Source organism: Ailuropoda melanoleuca, chromosome 3, assembly GCF_002007445.2.
Source record: "Ailuropoda melanoleuca isolate Jingjing chromosome 3, ASM200744v2, whole genome shotgun sequence".
Lineage (NCBI taxonomy): Eukaryota > Metazoa > Chordata > Mammalia > Carnivora > Ursidae > Ailuropoda > Ailuropoda melanoleuca.
The window spans coordinates 5,956,801-5,977,609 of NC_048220.1; the positions used below are offsets into that span (position 1 = coordinate 5,956,801).

General features: G+C 37.6%; 1 protein-coding gene across 1 annotated transcript in view; it reads left to right on the plus strand.

Annotated features, from left to right (window-relative positions):
* The first annotated feature begins 1,542 nt into the window (after positions 1-1,542).
* The window catches only part of KCNN2 (potassium calcium-activated channel subfamily N member 2), a 292,412-nt gene continuing 273,145 nt past the window's right edge, over positions 1,543-20,809 (plus strand). Inside the window, exon 1 of the mRNA XM_034655880.1 lies at positions 1,543-1,582. The gene's annotated coding sequence lies outside the window, so the exon portion shown is untranslated. The remainder of the gene's footprint in view (positions 1,583-20,809) is intronic.

The following is a 20,809-nucleotide window of genomic DNA, read 5'->3' on the forward strand; positions in this document are numbered from 1 at the left end:
ATTGACTTCTTCCCTCAGCACCCCTGACATAGCAATCTTGGACAAAAATCTTTTAAAATATATAAAGTATCTCGAAGCTTCTATCACTTATGGAAGTGAGCAAAAGAGAAGAAAAATCTTACCCAAGAACAGGGACACAAAATTTCATAAAAGGTGGCCAGTTAACTCAGTGAAAGAGTGAATTATTATTTAAAGAAATACAAATACTAAGGCAGTCTTCCAAAATGGATTTTTAAATATATACTTCTGAAATTCTAAAAAAGATGCAGAAATAAGTAATATTCATAACAGAAGAAAGGGGCGCCTGGGTGGTGCAGTCGTTAAGCGTCTGCCTTCGGCTCAGGGCATGATCCCAGCGTTCTGGGATCGAGCCCCATGTTAGGCTTTTCTGCTGGGAGCCTGCTTCTTCCTCTCCCACTCCCCCTACTTGTGTTCCCTCTCTGGCTGGCTGTCTTTCTCTCTGTCAAATAAAAATAAAATCTTTAAAAAAAATAACAGAAGAAAAAGGAATCGTGAAATAAAAAGGTTGTGACTCAAAAACAGGAAAAACAAAAAAGAACCAANTTCTCTCTGTCAAATAAATAAATAAAATCTTTAAAAAAAATAACAGAAGAAAAAGGAATCGTGAAATAAAAAGGTTGTGACTCAAAAACAGGAAAAACAAAAAAGAACCAATTAGGAATCCTGGAATTGAGAATAATGGTCATTTTTAAATTAACAGGTGAATATAACTTTAAGAGATAATTAATACATTGGAAGACCCAGAAAAAAAAACACTGAGAGGTTTTTGTTTGTTTGTTTGTTTGTTTGTTTTTTAAATGACAGGGGCATGTGGGTGGCTCGACTGGTTAGGTGTCAGACTTGATTTTGGCTCAGTTCATGATTTCAGGGTTGTGAGATCAAGGCCTGCATCAGGCTCCATGCTCAGTGGGGAGTCTGCTTGAGATTCTCCTTCTCCCTCTGCCCCTCCCCTCATCTTGCATGCACATGCTCTCTATCTCTCAAATAAATAAATAAATCTTTTAAAAAAAGTGACAGTAAAGTTAAATGTCAGGTCAGAAGATGATTCGAGAAGTTTGCTCCAACATATGCCTTATGTATTTGAAAAATTAGAACTATAACAGTGAGAAAGTATCTTCCAAATTGAAGAAAGACATAGATCCTCTGAGAGACTCAAGTGGCGAATGTGAGAAATAAAAATCCAGTCCTTTCTATGGTACAGGGACACCACCACCCTATAGGACACTTCTATGTGACATTGAACTTGGGACTCTCTGGTGGATGCTGTCCTCCAATTTTGTGACTTTGTTGAGGGGCCCATGGCCTAGTTTTCAGCCCCCACTTCCTCCCTTAGCCCTACTTCTTTGTCTGGGTCAGGAATCACAGGACTGTATGTGGATTTACAACCTGAGGTTCTCTACAGCACAAAATTATCATTCCAGAGTAAACATGAAATAAAGTTTTGGACAAAGTCTAATAGAGTTTACTTCTTACAGATTCTTTCTGAGAGAACTACAAAAGGATGGGCTCCAGCAGGAGGAAAAGTGAATCCAAGGAATGGAGTGGGCTATAAGCAATAGCGGTGAGTAAAAAGAATAAAATATGTTCATTTAATTCAGATGTAGAACATGGTGATTTATTGAAAAAAATGTTAAAGTTAGGTCAGCTATATTTATTTTAATTGGATTCTCCTCTCTCCTGTGGCTTCAACTATTTGGAATATAGTGACTCTTTTTCAACCCTTAGCTACTCATTCCTCTTACTAGTTGACTGCCTCTATGCTAAGAAAAGATAAACAGTTGTAATATCGATAGGTTGAGGAAAAAACCCCAGAAAGTAATTTTTCATTTGTGTTTGTAACCCTGGAAGTCTCATTCCATGCTTAGAAATGAGTCAATTACGTAGAAGGTGCTAAAAAATATTTCTTGAGTGAATAAATATATTCTTATTTAAATTTTAAGGATAGTTTCCTGTGAGACATAGCACTTCGGTGGGATTAAGTATCAGAGCAGAGAATGATATCCTTGATTGTTTCTACCAGAACACTGTGATAAAAATGAACCCATAATTAAAAACATATTACATGGTTGACATTTTTAAGAACTTACGGCAAGCTTCAGTAAATATGTTGTGGGGCGACAGCCTTCTGTAGAGTTCTCTTTTAGGTCCTTGAATAAATTAATATTAAGTGAAAAAATACTTTCTGGTTTTATTTGGATGACAAAAATGGTTTTTGGTTAGAAAGTGGAAACATATTTTTGAAGATAAAGTTCTTAATGAGAGACTGTATCAAGATATGTCACCTGGTTATTTTTATATGTAGCAGACAGACATAAGCTTCTCACCTTCCCTTGCTCAGTCTAGAAGCAATTTCTGAGTCCAGGCCACATTGCTGCCCTATTATTTATTTAGGGCAATCTCAAATATAGCCTGGCAGCTTCATCCTGGTGATTAAATCCTCATCTTGGCAGACTAAGGGTAATTCTCTTACACTTTTGCTCCCCGCCTAGCTTCCGAGCCCACGGTTGGGTACACTTAGGGTACTGGCATTAATGTCAAGGTCTTTTGCTTAATTTTCTGATTCCAGTCATCCCCCCTTATTTGCAGGCAATATGTTACAAGAGCCCCAGTGGGTGCCAGAAACAGTGGACAGCACCAAACCCTATATATGCTATGCTTTTTCCTATATAAACATACCTTCAATAAAGTTTAATTCATATATTAGGCATAGCAAGATATTAACAAGAAAACTAGCACAAATGTCTTTTTCCTTTGCCATTTCATGGATAGAAGATTCATTCTTACTGTAGCATATGGTATTTTTTCCTTATTAAGTTGAGAACTTTTCCCTTTTCCCTTAAAGGAAGCACTTTATGGATTTCTTTGGCATATCCAAATTGCCAGCATTGTTCCTCTTGCACTTTGGGCCTAGTATTAAGTAAAATGAGGGTGAATTAAACACAGGCCTGTAATACCATGACAGTCAATCTGATAACCGAGATGTTTACTAAGTGACTAAGGGACAGGCAGCAAATACAGAGGGACAAAGGGACAATTCACCTCTCAGGTGGGACAGAGCAGGCTGGCTCAGAATGGCTCCTAATGTAAAACTTACGAATTGTTTATTACTGGAATTTTTCTTTTAATATTTTCAGGTCATGGTTGACTATGGGTCACAGAAACCACAGAAAGCAAAATCATGGATAAGGGGAGTTGCTCTACCGTAGAGAGGCATGACTTTATGTCCATAGTCTCATGACTGCTGAGGCATTCTAAAAAGCCAGGCTTTTTGTGAAGCAGGTGGTTCTGTTCTCAAAATATGTGTTTACTTGATCCTTCCTGCCAAGTCTGTTATGAAAAAGTCCCGGTCTTATGCGTGTTGTGTTACTGGTTCATCTGGAGTTTTTGATTATTTTTATTTTATTTATTTTATTTTATTTTATTTTATTTTTTTATGTTCAGCTAACCAACATTATTTTATTTTTTATTATGTTCAGTTAGCCAACATATTTTATTTTTTTATTATGTTCAGTTAACCAACTTATTTTTTTATGGAGTTTTCAATTATTAACTCTGGTGATAGGATTAGTTGGCACAGGGAGTCTATATGTGAACTCAAATATTTAATCACTTAGGGCAGGCTGATGAATGCCAGGACTCATAATCCAAAAAAGCTATCTAACTCATCCTTTTAAACAGCTCCGTAATGTTTCAGAGTAGCTGGTACTTTTGCAGATGATGTCTGTTCTGTTGTTCTTGCTACTGTTAATAATGAACATTCTTGAACAACTACTCTTGTGTAAAGGAAGACCACCAAGTCAAATCACATGGGAGGACCCTCAGCAGTAGCTGACACTGCTGAATATCTTTGCCTTTAACCTCTTCATTGTCCTGACCACTCAGTCCAAGACAGACTTCTTGCCCTTTGCGGTTTCGTTCATTTTCCTTGGATTTTACTCAGTTCACCTCTAGAATGCAAGAGACTTTGTCCCACTTGCTATATCCCCAACATTTATAGTAGTCAGTAAGTTCCTGCTATTCCCTCTGTTAAAAATGTTGTCCCCTGGCAAACTGTACTTAATCTTCAAGACCTAGTTCTATTTCCTCTTAATCCACGAAGCATCCCTGTATCATCTTGCTGTCAGAGGCCATGTTCTCCTCCACTCCTGTCTCTGCTGTGCTCTGTGCTACGGTACTCTGCACGTACCTCCCTCTGGCTTCTGCCGTAAGGACATCATTACCTGTCCACCCAGCTGTCTTCCCAGTGGATTGCAAACTCCTTGAGGGGAGGGTCCATGCCCATTCTTCTTCCTGCCTTGAGGGCACCGATCATTGTACGTTGCACTTGACAGAGTTTTTAATCGAATTGAAAAATTACGATTAAGTACCTTCATACTTTTAATAGCAGGTTTAGTAGAAAAAGGGCAAAATTTGGAATTGTTGATGGCCTCGGGGTTCTTTGACTATCCATGTGGAAACAGACGCAAGGTGGGGAGTATTCATTGCAAGCTCATGGCTGGGTGTGAGGGCGACAGCCTTAGGAAGAGGGATATCTGGCTGCTCCCCGAACAGTGGCCAGGGAACATTTCAAAGGGGCTGAGATGGAAAAGGAGTGACATGTAAGCATGTGGGGGAGGGGAAGCCCAGGAAAGTGGGCGCGCAGGCGCAGTTGACAGAACTCTCGCCATCACGCACTGTTTCATTTGCATGTTAATTCTCCACCCCCAGACATGGCTTTTAGCATTATCCTGAGGGGGAAGGTCTTTGAAAGGTCAGAGGTGGGATGCCTTGTGGCTGTGACTGGTCTGGTCTGGTCTTGGTAGGAACAAGCCTGTTGTAAATAGGGCCCTGGAGCTTGTTGGAGCTTGTGGCTTTCGGCTTGGTTGCAAGCCGCACCTGCCAGGTGAGCTAGAGAAGTGGGTGATGTGAGGGGGCCCGGGCTTTTCTGCAAGTTTCTGTCCTGTGCTGAGAAAACAACAAACAGGCAGGCAGATATTCAAGAAGCTTTGATTGAGATTTTTTTTTTTTAATTTTTTATTTATTCGAAAGAGATAGAGACAGCCAGCGAGAGAGGGAACACAAGCAGAGGGAGTGGGAGAGGAAGAAGCAGGCTCATAGCGGAGGAGCCTGATGTGGGGCTCGATCCCATAACGCCGGGATCACGCCCCGAGCCGAAGGCAGACGCTCAACCGCTGTGCCACCCAGGCGCCCCAAGAAGCTTTGATTTTGAAAGGGACTGAAATTGTAACAAGATTAGGTAGGACCCAGGGCAACTTCATGCCAAGGTCTGCTTTTCTAGGCAGGTCCTCAGAATACCTGTCTCAGAACCAGAAAAAAACAAAAAACCAAAAAACTATGAAACCTAGTTCTTTCCCTCTTAGCACTATGATACTGATTTTCAGTTAACCTCCACATACCTCTTTCCTCATGTCAATAAGGATTAGAATTCCTAACTTGCAAGGTTACAGTGGACATTAAACATAAAACGGGGACATGTGAGATACATATAAAAGGTATATATGAAGCTTATAGCTCTTGAAACATAGTAGATGGTATTTGATGATTCATTCATTCATTCATTCAGTAAACATTTGATTCACTCATGACGATGATGATGATGAAGGAAAAGTCCCAAATTAGTAGAATTTACATTGCCATAGGCTTGTAATTTGGGGAAGGATAAAAAACAAGGAAATACAATTTTATTTAAGTGATTAAGACATTGGAGTTCAGGTATACATTCTGTTGCAGCAACAGAATTTCTGTCTTGAAATGTCCTTTCAGTGTCTTTAAAATCAAGCTCCATGTCATTGAAAAATGAGTAAACAGAGCCCCTTCTCAATAGAAGTCTCAAAATAAAATGAAGAGCATGTGAATTACCTTTGAGGTTCTGTTAGGTAAACAAAATATACTTATTAAAATTTATTAACATGTGGAGGACAAGACAAAATCTTGAATATTGTGTTTACCAAAATCTTAAAATAAAAGTGAGTTTAACGACAGCATTTCCAATTTTCTAAGTGTTCTCAGTCAGCTTAAGATGTATACCACGTAACCACCTATCTTCTTTGAAATAAAATCCTGATATTGTATTCTACTTCTGGCAGGAATTACAGTAAATATCAATGATTAGAAATATAAAAACATAGACCAAATAGAATACTGCCTGGAATTTATATTTTGATAATTTCTTTTATGTTGCTCTACTTCTCGTATGTAAATGGAGCCTTTTTACTCAACTCGTCACTTGGAAAGTACCCATTCATGATTTTTCACCCTGGGCTTTCTTCATTATTTAATTTGGGGTTCAGAAAGTGCAGAATGTTGTCAGTCATAGACAAGAAAAAAAAGTGACTTTTGGGTTTATATGATTTGAGGTTCATAGTATGGCTGTCTTCTTTTTACACATAAAATCTATCATTTGTGTTTTCTCTTTACAAATGTTAAGATTTTTTTACTGTCAAACATGAAAAAAAATTTTTTTTACTGTCAAACATGAGAGACAGTGACAACAATAAATTATCAGTTTAATGGCATATTACCTAATATTTAATTATTTTTTAAAAATTAGAATACATTTTTTTGAATGTATCAGTAAAGAAAATAGTTCAAAGATAATTTAATTTGATTTTCTTATTTAAATAATTACATGGATTATTGAATTAGTTAATTAAATAATAGAAAAAGTCAAGCTTCAAAAATAGATGATCGCCCTAGAAATGAACACAGATTTACTCATCCTTTTTCAGAACTTCAGATGAAGATATTTTCCATTGTGTTACTCTGTGCTCATTTTCATAGGATTCACAGGATGGTGATGGTTTCTTTCTAGAATTTTGATTCCTAGAAAATGGGAACCACTAGCTTGTTTTCTTTATCATCTAATTAGATTTCTGCAACCATTGTTTGCATTTTCTCTTTTTTATTTCATTAGTGGGAGCTCTTGATTTAACATAGTATTCAAACAGGGCAAGTCCATTCCCACTGGCCTAGTTATCCCCTCCTTTCCCCTAAACACCCTACTTTTTATCTTTATCTTAGCCGTCTTGTATACTCCCGTGTTTCACTTGCAAATTGATAAAGTTCTTTCTAGTATTTTAAATTTATAAAAGGCTTTTTAAAGAAAATTCTATCGGTCATTATTTGCTTTAGGAAATGAAGATGTGGAAGCAACAGTTAAATCTATAACCTTTTTTTAAAGCTTATTTTTATTTTTTAAATTTATTTTACAGAGAGTGTGGGGAGGGGGAGAGGCAGAGGAAGAGGGAGAGAGAATCCCAAGCAGACCCTGCACAAAAGCACAGGGTAAGGGAGGGAAAACTGAATGGGAAGAAATCTATAAACTTTTTTAAGCAAAACAAAATAACCTGTTTTGTTCAGACTTAATTATTGGAACAAGTCTAATTATTTTTATGGCATTTGCTGAAAAAGGTAGCAACAATTAGACCCTTAAAACACAGGGCCATCTGAGGTAGATGGGACAGGGAACGAAGTCGCATTTTAGAGCCAGAAACAAGGATGGAGGTTGACAAAGGACAGAGTCCTGGAAATGGACTTGAACCAGATACATCTTCACAGCTAGAAGACACCTCACAAAGTCTTTTTTCTTTCTGCTTGGATTGAATGCCAGGTGTTTTATTTTATTTTTTAAAAGATCTTATTTCTTTATTTGAGGGAGAGAGAAAGCATCAGTGGACTGAGGGGCAAAGGGAGAAGCAGGCTCCCTGCTGAGCAGGGAACCCAATGTGGGACTCCATCCCAGGACCCTGGGATCATGACCTGAGCCAAAGGCAGATGTTTAACCTACTGAGCTACCCAGGTACCCCGAATCAGGGTGTTTTAGACAGATATACCAACCTGTTATAACAGACTTAAAAAGCAGACTGGCACTCAGACACAGTAGAATTAATTTTTAAAAAAATTTTATTTATTTATTTGAGAGAGAGAGCACGAGTGGGGGGGAGAGGGAGAGGGAGAGGGAGAAGCAGACTCCCTGCCAAGTGGGGTGCCCAACTCAGGGCTTGTGCCCAGAATCCCAAGATCTTGACCTGAGCCCAAGTCAGATGCTTAAGTGACCGAGCCACCCAGGTGCCCCAACATCTTTATTTTAAAGTTACCTGGGGAAATTGGTCTGTTCTTTGATTTTCCATGTGTGTAGCTGACGGTAGATGATATGTGATCAGTTACACTGATAGTGACCACCACGGTCACATTTATTAGCCTTTTGCTTCTAATATTTTTCTAACCCCAGCATGAATTAAGTTTGTCAGTTATGGTTTAAAAAACTGTGACAGCCAATTAAGAGAAAATTCAGACAGGGTTGGTTGGCAGAATTTTGTGCAGTTAGGAAAGGTGAATACTCCAGGGCCGTGCCTATAACTGGATGACTTAATCCCTTCATAATCCTCTTTTCCAATTCCTACTGTCCCATGAAATGCCTTGTTTTTCTCTTAATACCGTGTACTTGGCATTAGGCTCGTACAGGTAGTCTGTAGGATAATTGGATTTGAGGCCGTTAGCATCTGAGTTGGCAAAAATATTTTCAAGTGAATTGAGTTCAAAGTATTGAATTCAGTTAAAAATACAATTTTAATCTACTGATTTCAATGTTTTTTATACTTTTAATCTTGTCCTAATATCCTAAAGGTGAAGAATATTACAAAATTTGTGGGAATCTCAGTATTTTTAATTCCACTGAGAATCTGTGATTTGGCCACAGATTGTTTTGAGTTGATTTATTGTTTGTATTGTTTTGAGTTGAAGTAGAACATGGCGCATAGGAGTAAACCATTAAGTCGAGAGGCTCCATTGAATAGAAAATTAATGGTCTAGTCTGAATTGGAAATAGGATCAGAACACATCATCAATCCTATTTATCCTACAAGTTATTACATTAAATTTAATTCTAAATTAGTGTTATAAAATATAAAAATTAATGGTCCACCTTAAATCATGCAGTATTTCCTTCTCTTCCTTTGTAAATTACAAAAATTTCATTAAAAAACCTAACTAAATAGTCCCTGTTAACCATCAGGAATCTTTTCAGATTAGCATAGTGTTTTCCAGTCTGTCCACCTAATACCCATCCAGCCTTGTACCATCCTATTTACAGTATGCTTTTTTATGTATTCATGAAAATGCATAACTATATTCACAGCAAGGAATACATCACAATAAATCAGGCTTAACTAAAAGTTTTGTCACATCTTTTTTATTGTCTTGAGATGATCTTGGTTTGTTGAAGTTTTTAATAAGGAATTCTCATTGAATTATCTCCTCTAACTTAAAAAGACCTGTTCTCGGGGTGCCTGGGTGCGCAGTCAGTTAAGTGACCCACCCTTGATTTTGGCTCACATCATCATCTTGGCTCAGGTCATGATCTCAGGCTCATGAGATCAAGCCCTGCCTCTGGGTGCAGCGGGGGGAGTCTGCTTGAGATTCTCTCCCTCTGCCTCTGCCCCTTCCCCTGCTCGTGCTCTCTGTCTCCTTCAAAATAAATAAATCTTAAGAAAAAAAGACTTGTTCTTTAAGCCTGTGATGTCACATACTTTTATTGTGAAGGCCAATTCTGTGAAATTGATACAGAAGTCTTAGAACACGGTGTTGAGAAGGAAGGATACTGAGTATTCATAAAACCTCCACACATGATTGATTATCAGTGTTGCTCAGGGAGGCAGGAGAACAATTTTGAAGGAGAAAATGTTTATTACTGATTATCAGAGGTGGTTTTTTTTTTTACGTTGTATTTAATATTCTTACCAGATGCCAAAATAATCGAGTCTTTCTCCTTTTAAAATTGATTTTACTGCTTATGACAGTCCTTTTTTAAGGTGGTAAGCAATTTTGAATCCTTGATTATGCTCTATTTCTGGGTCAACTGGAGTACCTCTTTGGGTACTTTAATATAAAATACTATATATTCTGGTCACTCATATGTCTGAGAACATATTTCTGCCTTAGTTCATGGAAAAAAAGCTTCTATAGAATTTTTAAAAATTGGGCCACAGTCTTCTCTCATCACTGTTTATATATTTCTTCCTTGACTCCTTGTATTTTATTATATGGTAGGAAGGTCTGGAGCCAGCTTGGTGTAGGTCTTTTGTGGGAAACCACTTTCTTTTTATTTTGAGCTAATATATGCAGAATTTTTCATTATTTGTACAGTTTAAAAAATACCAGAATTTCCTTTATTTTTATCATTCAAACATTTGCCAAGAGGTGCATTTTATTCAGTCACAACTCAGAACACAATGAGACTTCTCAGTTTGCTCAGAAAAGATTGGGTGTGCTTTATCTCTGCTTTTGTTTGAATTATTTTGTTCCCCCTTTAAGAAAACTTCTTCTTTGTGTATTTTCTTCTCTGTCTTCCATTCTCTGTATCAGCCATTTCCTCTTGCATTATTTTAATTGTGTCTCATTCTTCTGAGTTCTGAGAAGGCTTTACTTCTTGTTACAGTCTCCAACATGAATTTTAACCTGACTATAGCATTTTTTCCTTTTTTTTAAGCAATCCACCTTGATCTCATTTATTTTGACTTCTTGCCTCAACTAGTCATTTATAGCAGCCTCCTTTTACTTCATAGTGACCATGTAGCTTGAACTTTATTGAAGATGTCAACAGTTCCTGAAAGTTTTTTCTGAGTCCTACTCTAAATTATTTTGAGAAGTATCTTTTATCTTTTGTATCTTTTATCTTTTGAATCTTTACCTTCTTCTGCAATATTTTCCATAGGCCACATGCAATTTTTTTCTCTCATCTTCAAACTAGGCACAATTAGAATTTTCATTGAACAGGGAACGCTGACTTTGGTCTTGTCCTTAGTCCACATGTGTAATGGTAAGTTTCCTTTGTCAAATAAGCTGATTGGGCTGAAGGGCAGCTATATAGTTTCTACTTAAATTCTAAGATTCAGTCAGAATTCCACGTAGAATTCCATTCTTCTCAGATGTCATTTTCTTTCTTCCCCAGGGCCTTGTTATGTTTATTATATTGAACTAATGGAATATATATCAAACAAAAAAATTCAGGAAGAATTAGGGTATTCCTTTATTCATAGATTATTCAGTGAGATGTGGTTTAGAGGAGGACTAATCCAAAAATGCACTGTGCTACTTACTTCACAGTGATCGGGGATGTGCTGTCTCAGTTTTATGTGTGTGTTGAGGGGGTTGTGGAGGAGAGGGGAGTGGGAACAGTGGTGAGGACCCCATTCTCCTTACCCAGAGTGGCAGGATATAGGCACTGGAGCAGGATGCCAACCTTGTGACAAGTGTTCCTTGGAATGGACTGAGGAGCCAACACTGGTCAACTACATTCTCCTCTTCCACTCTTTTTAAAGATAATCTTTATTTCATGAAGCAAATTCAGGATATTTCAGGAGCTAAAGCTTGGAATGGAGTTTTTCAGTCTGTCTAGATTTGCACTCCGTGAATTAAACATAGTTATGGCCCACATGGGGGACCATGGAAAAACGGCTTTAAGTTTTGCAATTAACTTCTCTGCAAATGTGAATATCACTTTGAAAGCTTCGTTTTCTCATCTTCTATCTCATAAGAGCAAAGGAGGACACCCAGGACATCATTTCAAAGTCACCCCTCTGCGCCCCTCCCCGCCCCAAGTAAATTGGCTCCCTGTTTCATCAACACATGATTAACCTAGCTACCATTCCCAACAAAATAGCTCAGTTACTCTCCTGAGCATGTTTATAAAATATGCAAATCTAACTTGTCCTTTGCTTCATTATTGCATCCATTACTTAGTTTCATTATAAAGCATTTGAGGGTGAGAAAGGATAATTAATGCAATTAAATTTCCATGGTTTAAAAATTCTCTAATTTTAGCAAATGTTTTAATGGAACTCCAGCACAAAAATGAAGATGGAATTCATTACCTTCATTATAACAGTGCCAAATAGAACAAAATCATTACTCAGAATCTCGAAATAGTCTATAAACGAACATTGGTTATTTAATAGAAAGCTTCAAAACCCTTCCTATGGATTACCAGGGTGTATACATATTTCTTTTTCTGTGGTTCTGGATGCACAGATTTAGGGACAGGTGGAGGCACGAGGCTTAGCTATTCATTTGTGAAGGACTCACCTCTGTATCATCACCTTGAAGCTCGCCTGAAACATCCTGAAATGTGATGTGTTCAATATTCTTTTCCTTATTGTCTGCCTCGAGATTAAATTCAATCAACATTTCTTGGAAAACTATTACGTATCAGACTCTGTACTGGTATTTTCATTTGTTTCCTAATGCCAACAGCAGTTGATGGAGAGACTATGGTCTGAAAACTTGGGGTGGTAAGCTCAAGAATACCCAGCTGGCCAGGGAAGAAAACTAGTTAGAATGAAAGGTCATCATGCTGTGTTGAGGATGTGAAATGAGAAGTGGGGGTGCATGCAGAGGCTGCATGATTTAAACTATTCTGGTTCAAACTTAGCCTCCTTAGGTGAAAGGTATGTGTTTATATGTATTTAAACATCCATAATTGAATGGATCTTAGATATTTTTCTCCTATTTGGGGTGTGAAAATCCATTGTTATTCTCCAATTGGGCTTAATTTACCATGTGTATTCTTCAGGTCACCTAGAATAGTTCTTTATCTTTCTTTTTTTTAATTTTTTTATTTTTAATGATTTTTTTATTATATTATGTTAATCACCATACAGTACATCCCCGGATTCCGATGTAAAGTTCGATGCTTCATTAGTTGCGTATAACACCCAGTGCACCATGCAATACGTGCCCTCCTTACTACCCATCACCAGTCTATCCCATTCCCCCACCCCCTCCCCTCTGAAGTCTTCAGTTTGTTTCTCATAGTCCATAGTCTCTCATGTTTCATTCCCCCTTCTGATTACCCCCCTTTTCTTTATCCCTTTCTTCCCCTACCGATCCTCCTAGTTCTTATGTTCCATAGATGAGAGAAATCATATGATAATTGTCTTTCTCTGCTTGACTTATTTCACTTAGCATTATCTCCTCCAGTGCCGTCCATGTTGCAGCAAATGTTGAGAATTCGTTCTTTCTGATAGCTGAGTAATATTCCATTGTATATATGGACCACAGCTTCTTAATCCAGTCATCTGTTGAAGGGCATCTCGGCTCCTTCCATGATTTGGCTATTGTGGACAATGCAGCTATGAACATTGGGGTGCATATGGCCCTTCTCTTTACTACGTCTGTATCTTTGGGGTAAACACCCAGTAGTGCAATGGCTGGGTCATAGGGTAGTTCAATTTTTAACTTTTTAAGGGACCTCCACACTGTTTTCCAGAGTGGCTGTACCAACTTGCATTCCCACCAACAATGTAGGAGGGATCCCCTTTCTCCACATCCTCTCCAACAATTGTTGTTTCTTGCCTTGTCTATCTTTGCCATTCTAACTGGCGTAAGGTGGTATCTCAGTGTGGTTTTGATTTGAATTTCCCTGATGGCTAATGATTTTGAACATTTTTTCATGTGTCTGTTAGCCATTTGTATGTCTTCATTGGAAAAGTGTCTGTTCATATCTTCTGCCCATTTTATGATTTGTTTATTTGTTTCTCGTGTATTGAGTTTGAGAAGTTCTTTGTAGATCTTGGATACCAGTCCTTTTTCTGTAGTGTCCTTTATCTTTCTGAAAGCTACGATATTAACAGATAATTGCTAATTTTCCCTTCAGTAGAGTACCCAAGTGTGTATTTGGTGTGCTTATAGAGGAATAGAGAAACAGGTTTTGCCTCCATTTTTTTGGTCTGAAAATCCATTGAGTTGCTTTAACATTATTCTTCTCCTTTAGACCTAAGGCCCCAGACTGGATTAATCACAGTAGTAAGGTTCAAATCACATGTCCCTTTTGGGTCCACATCTATCTATCTAAAATCAGCAAGCACTTGAGAACCCAGAACCTAAAGCAAAAGCTAAGACCTCAGAAATAGGGACTGGCATCTAACCATATGTCCTCCTTCCCTTTGCTTCCCCCCCTCGCCCCCCCATCCAAGCTAATTATTATCTTGAATCATGTTTATCATTAACCTGCCTTCCTCTGTGTATGTGAAATACACATCTTTTGCTTCCATGTGTATTACACACACACATTGGAACACATGTATACACACTTGTTTAACTTTGTAAAAATATCATGCTATATTAATATATAATTAATATATTATATATATTATGTATAACATTAATCTATAATCTCTTGGAAATTAGTTTTTTTAAGATTTTATTTATTTATTTGACAGAGAGACAGCCAGCGAGAGAGGGAACACAAGCAGAGGGAGTGGGAGGGGAAGAAACAGGCTTCCAGTAGAGCAGGGAGCCCGACGCGGGGCTTTGATCCCAGGACTCCGCGATCATGCCCTGAGCCAAAGACAGACGCTTAATGACTGAGCCACCCAGGTGCCCTGGAAATTTCTTTATAATATTCCATTGCCAAGATTCATCCATATTTTTCATGTTACTCTAGTTGGTTCATTTCACAGAAGTTGAAATCGTAGTAATCAGCTTTCCAGTGGGAGATCACTATTCACAGTAGGTCCTTTTTACAGTGAACAATGCTGCTAAAAATATTCTTGAATGGGAATTCCATTGTACATGTGCATATGTTTCTCTTGGGAAATATTTGTAAGATTGGAATTTCTGGGTCCCAAGAATTACGGGGTTGTTTACTTGTAGGAGGTAATGCCAAACTGATTTCCAATATGACTGAAGCGCTTCTCGTTTATATTTTGAATTGTTTTTTGGTGCCTTGGATATATGCAAACATCGATACATCCTCTGATAAATATCCAACCAGTGACTATTCACTGAGTATCAACAGATGGACAGTGGGGTGGGCTTTGCCCTAGAATCAAAGCATAAACCAATGTCATAACCCCTCTCCTCAAAAACTCACCATCTGGTAGAGTCAAACCTCCATTTTATGGTGTGGGTTGAAAAAATTTACACATGTACATAGAAAAATAGCCCTAGTTCTGCCTCTCTTTCTGAGAAAAAACCTGGGAGGACATAGAAGTTCCTAGAGCTTCTGCAAATGGAAGGAGCTGGACTAGATTCACACTGTGTCTTGTGGCGCACACACTTGCTGTGTGTGTCTGTGGAGGTGTGGATGTTAGAGATTATTTGGTAGAGGAAGGTGTGAAGAGAAGGGACGGGAAGAAGAAACAAGACTGGGACCCCAGGAGATCCGTCAACACTGCTAACAAAGCATGCTTCATTTTTATTGCTAAGTATTTTATATTTCATGTGGATAAGCACAATCAAAAGTGTGAAACACACTGGAACAGGTAATCTTGTAAGTCTCTTTCTGCGCTAATGTCCTGTGACTATGCTTTGTATGATTTTGGATAATTAATGCTAGCTGCTACAACAGATAGAGCCCCAGATCTCAGTGGTTTTGCCTGTACAGGTTTATTTTTCACTCTGACCTGGCCTGCTATGGGTTGACAGAGGCTCTGCTCCAGCAGGTGTCACAGCTGTCAATCTTGTCTCAATCCCGCCCTGCTGTGTTCTCATCCTGTGGCCTCGAAGGTCATAGGAGCATCGGGAGGAGGAGAAGAATGGACAAAGCCCACTTACCTTTAAGGGATTCGGTCCAGAAGTGATCCTTGAGCTCACAGCCCATTGACCAAACCAAGTCCCACGGCCCCAGGGTCACCACGAAGGAGGCTGGGACATGTTGGGGAACAGAGCGAATATTTGGTATATGTTAACTCTAGCATATGCAAGTTCAAGAAGCATGATTCAAAGGCAGAAGGGCAGGATAGTCAGAGTCAAGGTGATGTACAGTTAAATAGCAGAAATTTCCTCAGGAAGATACTTCGTTATCCTCATAGCAGTTACTCTTTTAAGAAGATTTGCAGTGCGGTCCTTCATTTTGTTTTGTTTCCTGGGAAATAGGCAATGTTCCCATAGGGACCCATAATCTTCTTGCTTTTAGGGTTGAAAGATAAAAAATTGGGTTATTGGTCTCTATTGAACTAAAGTTCAATTTAAAAAAATAATTTCTCAGGTTTTAAGATGAGGAGTGGGTACAGCCATTTCCATTCATTTGGAATGTAATTCCGCCAACCCCTGTCTTTCCAGCCTGAGCTATTTCCTTTAACACAGATCAAAATGTCAAGGCCCTTTTCTCCTGACATGTGTCCCTGTTTTCTTCTGTGTTGGGCTGAGATGAAGGAGAACAGAGTACAAACAGTCTTTCTGGCCATCTTTGATGTGACTTAATTGTGTTTTTTGAGCTTAATTGTACGGTCTTTCTCATTAGATCTGTGTCTCATCTCCTGGCAGTGCAGCTTGCTGTATATGGTTCACTTTCTGAAACCACAGATTCAGTTTGGACTTTGTTGATGATTGGGAGAGGTTCAAAGCTTGTATCAGAAGCAATTAAATCATTTCAGGAAGGGACCACTGCTGGGAGAGTGTGCTCTTCGGGGGGTGATTTCTGGTGACTCAAAGCAACAGTAAGAGCAGAATGGAAAGAAGCCCATGCCTGGCGTGGGCGTGGAGCTTTGAAAGGAGAACTGGGACAGTAGTTCAGCTGGAGAAGCAAAGATAAAGTTACAGACCTAGTGATGTAGGAAATGACTGGCCTTGGCGACATGTTTGAATGATAAAAAAAGCCACTGGAGAGACTTGGAGAAGGAAGAGAGGGAAAGTTGCCTGGTATGGAGAATGAAGACTAGGAAGGAGGTGCTTATGGAAACACTGAGAGAAATCTGTGTAGGAGCTTAAAACATGACTTCTGGGAAAGAAGTGACAAATTTGTTTCCTGACCGGGCTTTGAAATGGAGGCTCGCTAGGGCAAAGCTGGTATAGGGGCAAAGCAAACGGGATGGGACCACGTGATTCCTCCTGTCTCTCTCCCTTGAAGTACTTGAGAAAGGAGTTTGGTGGTTTGTCCTGCTGTCTCTAGTGGCGACTCAGGTCCAAGTGGGAAAGGTGGTTCTTTGCCATCTTTGTGAAGTGACTCTCCACTGGGTTTCCGGGGGGGGGGGGTTCTGCTCTTCCCAGCCACTTCTCTTACGAGTTTTCTGGAGGAAAGATCTGCATTCTATGCCACAGGTGTCGGAGCCTTTGATTCATCAGCTGCAAACACCAAACAAACAGGAGCCACCAGAGATACTAGATAGGAAATTAGAAATCCAAACTTTTTGAAGCAATAGACCGGAATGATTTTAGGGTTGAATTCTAACTAAACATTTTTTTTTTTTAAGTGTCATTCCTGTGTTACTTAAAGAATCCAGGGAACACTTAAAAAAAAAAAAGTTTCTTAATTTATTTTAAGAGATCAGCAGAAATTTAATACCAAAGTTTTATAGAGATAGTAGCCCCTAAGAAAACTAAAGATCATTTTCACTGATGAATATTGATGTGAAAATTTAAATAAAATGTTAGTTTATCCAGTCCAGCCACATATTAACAGAATAACAATCTGTAAGTGAAATTTTCTTCAGGAATGCATGTGTAGTTCAACATTAGTAAATCAAATACAAAATATATTATGCCAAAAAATTTTAAATTATAGTTATGTAATTATTATANAAAAAAAAAAAGTTTCTTAATTTATTTTAAGAGATCAGCAGAAATTTAATACCAAAGTTTTATAGAGATAGTAGCCCCTAAGAAAACTAAAGATCATTTTCACTGATGAATATTGATGTGAAAATTTAAATAAAATGTTAGTTTATCCAGTCCAGCCACATATTAACAGAATAACAATCTGTAAGTGAAATTTACTTCAGGAATGCATGTGTAGTTCAACATTAGTAAATCAAATACAAAATATATTATGCCAAAAAATTTTAAATTATAGTTATGTAATTACAAGATTCTGCTGATAAATATTATGTTCATCATATAACATTCAGGAACTGATAAAATTCATCAGTCATTCCTCACAAAAACTTACAGAATAGAAGGGAATTACTTAAGGTAAAATTATTTATATAAATACCTACTCTTATTGTGGTATTTTAAAAAGAAAACCATTTTCAATAAAATCATGAATAATAAAGAGATATATACTTATCACTACTATTATGCAATACTGTTTTAATAATTATATGTAATGTAATCAGGCAAAATATTTTTTAGATCCTTGAAAATCTATGTAAATTTTTGAAAAGAATAAAAAATTTACTGATAACCTAATTATACCTAAAATCTCAAAAAGCTTTATTAAGAATACTTAGACTGAACTGGAGGGGGTTATGCTAAGTGAAATAAGTCAAGCAGAGAAAGACAATTATATGATTTCACTCATATGTGGAACATAATGAATAGCATGGAGGACGATAGGGGAAGGGAGGGAAAACTGAAGGGGAAGAAATCAGAGAGGGAGACAAACTATGAGAGACTCTGGACTCTGGGAACCAAACTGAGGGTTACAGAAGGGAGGGGAGTGGGGGAATGGGGTGACCAGGTGATGAGTATTAAGGAGGGCACGTGTTGTGATGAGCCCTGGCTGTCATACGCAACTAATGAATTGTTGAACACTACATCAAAAACTAATGATGTACTATATGTTGGCTAAGTGAACATAAAAAAAAAAAGAACATTTAGGTCGAATTAGGGAATTGGTAAAAGTGCTGAATATATATATATATATATATATATATATATATATATAAATTAATAGCTTTCATGCAAACCAGCAATATCTAGTTAGTGAAGATTATTTTGGGTAGAAAATAATTTGTGTCTGAATGTACAAAAATAAAAAGCATAAATCACTGAGAAAAGAAGATAATTATATAAGTAGTGTATGAAATATTATGAAAGTACTTAATAACACCCAAATAGTAAATGTCTAGGTAAAAAGATCTAATATCACAAAATCACAGTCATTCCAAACATATTACATAAATTAAAACAATTCCACTCATCATTTCAATAGATTTATTATAAAAATAGGTGAAAGTTATTTTAAGTAATCCCTACAGTAGGATAAATGTTTGAGTACTAAAATACCTTAAATAAAAACAGTCATGCTGTAACAAAAGTTAAAATGTACACAGAGCTGTTATAATCAAAACATCATTGTTTCCACAAGAATATAAATAAGTGGGTTGGTGGAACCTGAAATAATCCCATAGAGATTCACGTATGTATGAGGAGTTAGAGTACAATAAGGATAAACTTTTCATTCAATGGATAAAGGATGATTTATTTAATAAAGATTCCTGTCCCGTGGAAGCAAAAAGCTAAGGATCTTCCACAGTAACAAAAATGTAATCTGTTTTGATTATTCAAATGTAAAAAATAGTCAAAGAAAATTTATGAGAGCGTAATCTGAGAGTATAAAGACCATCAAAATGAGACACGATACCCAGAATGCTTAAGTACCTACATATTGTGCTATCAATCTTTTTAACCTGTGTGTAGCTATTTAAAACCATGAAGTATCCGAGACTTGACCAACTTGCGAGCTAACACATTAGCCTGCCACCATTCGATGGATGCTGACAGAAGGTATGTTTCCTGGTCCAGAGACAAAGGACTTTTACTACTCACAGAAATAGCAGCAGCCGGAGCATTTTCTTGTACCTGTTTCCAGAACCCTGACTCCCACTTAGTGAAGCAGAGAGTATCAGGTGACACCTGCAGGTCCCGTGGGGTATAGGAGAGGTACCCTGTACTTACAGACTCTTCATTTTTTTATAACAGTCAGTAGCATATGTCCCTTTCCCCAGAGTGAAGCACTGTTTCTGCTGGTCGTGCTGCTCTCTGTACAAACATCCTGATGAGGATAGTGTAGGTCACAGGCAGTCAGTGCCTCTGCACGGGAGACAGACAGAAAGTCCAGACTCATGGAGAGCTGTGTCCCAAAATTGGCATAGACTAAGTTAGAAGTAAAACAATAAACTTCATAAAATAGTTATATATGATAGACAATGAGTTTGTCTGTTTTATGTGTATATGTGTGTGTGTGTGCATATATATATATATAATATATATAAATACAAAAATATAAAAAATATAATAATATAATATATAAAATAATATATAATATAATATGTAATATAAATAATATATACATATACAATATATATATATATTTTACATGCATAATTTTGACCCAGAAATTCCATTCTGGTAATTTATCTGACAGATGGAAATCTGGTTCTCTGTAAATATCTATTTATAAGGATATTTACATAAACATCGTTTATAGTGACAGGAATTGAGATACAACCTGAATGTCCATCAAAAGAAGAATGGTTACATTAATTTATATATGTTTCTATGCAGTCCTTAGAAAGATCAAGGTTAGATCTATTTCTGTTGAACTGGAGGGCAATCTGTGTTATAGAAAGTGGAAAAAAGGTACTTCAGAGTAAATCTTAGAAAGAAGTAAGGAGAGCAGAAGATTGGGGAAGAAAGGAAAGAAAGGAGGAAATCTATTGTGAACATAAGAACAGTTAGAAAAATATATTACATTGAATTCTTTAGGGGGAGTGCCATATAGAGAGGGTAGATTATTAACTTAAAAAAAAAATCCTGCCCCTCTTTGTGTTGTTTCTCCTATTATAAATTATTATTTTTTTTAAAGATTTATTGATCTGAGAAACAGCGGGGGGAGGGGTAGAGGGTGGGAGAGAATCTCAGGCAGACTCTCCGCTGAGCACGGAGCCTAATTCAGGGCTTGATCTGAGGACCCTGATCATGACCTGAACTGAAATCAAGAGTCGATGTTTAACTGACTGAGCCACCCATGTGCCCCTCTCCTGTTACAAATTATTTAATTAAAAAAGGAAGGAAGGGAGGGAGGGAGGAAGGAAGGGAAGGGACAAGAAGGGAAGAGGGAGGGGAA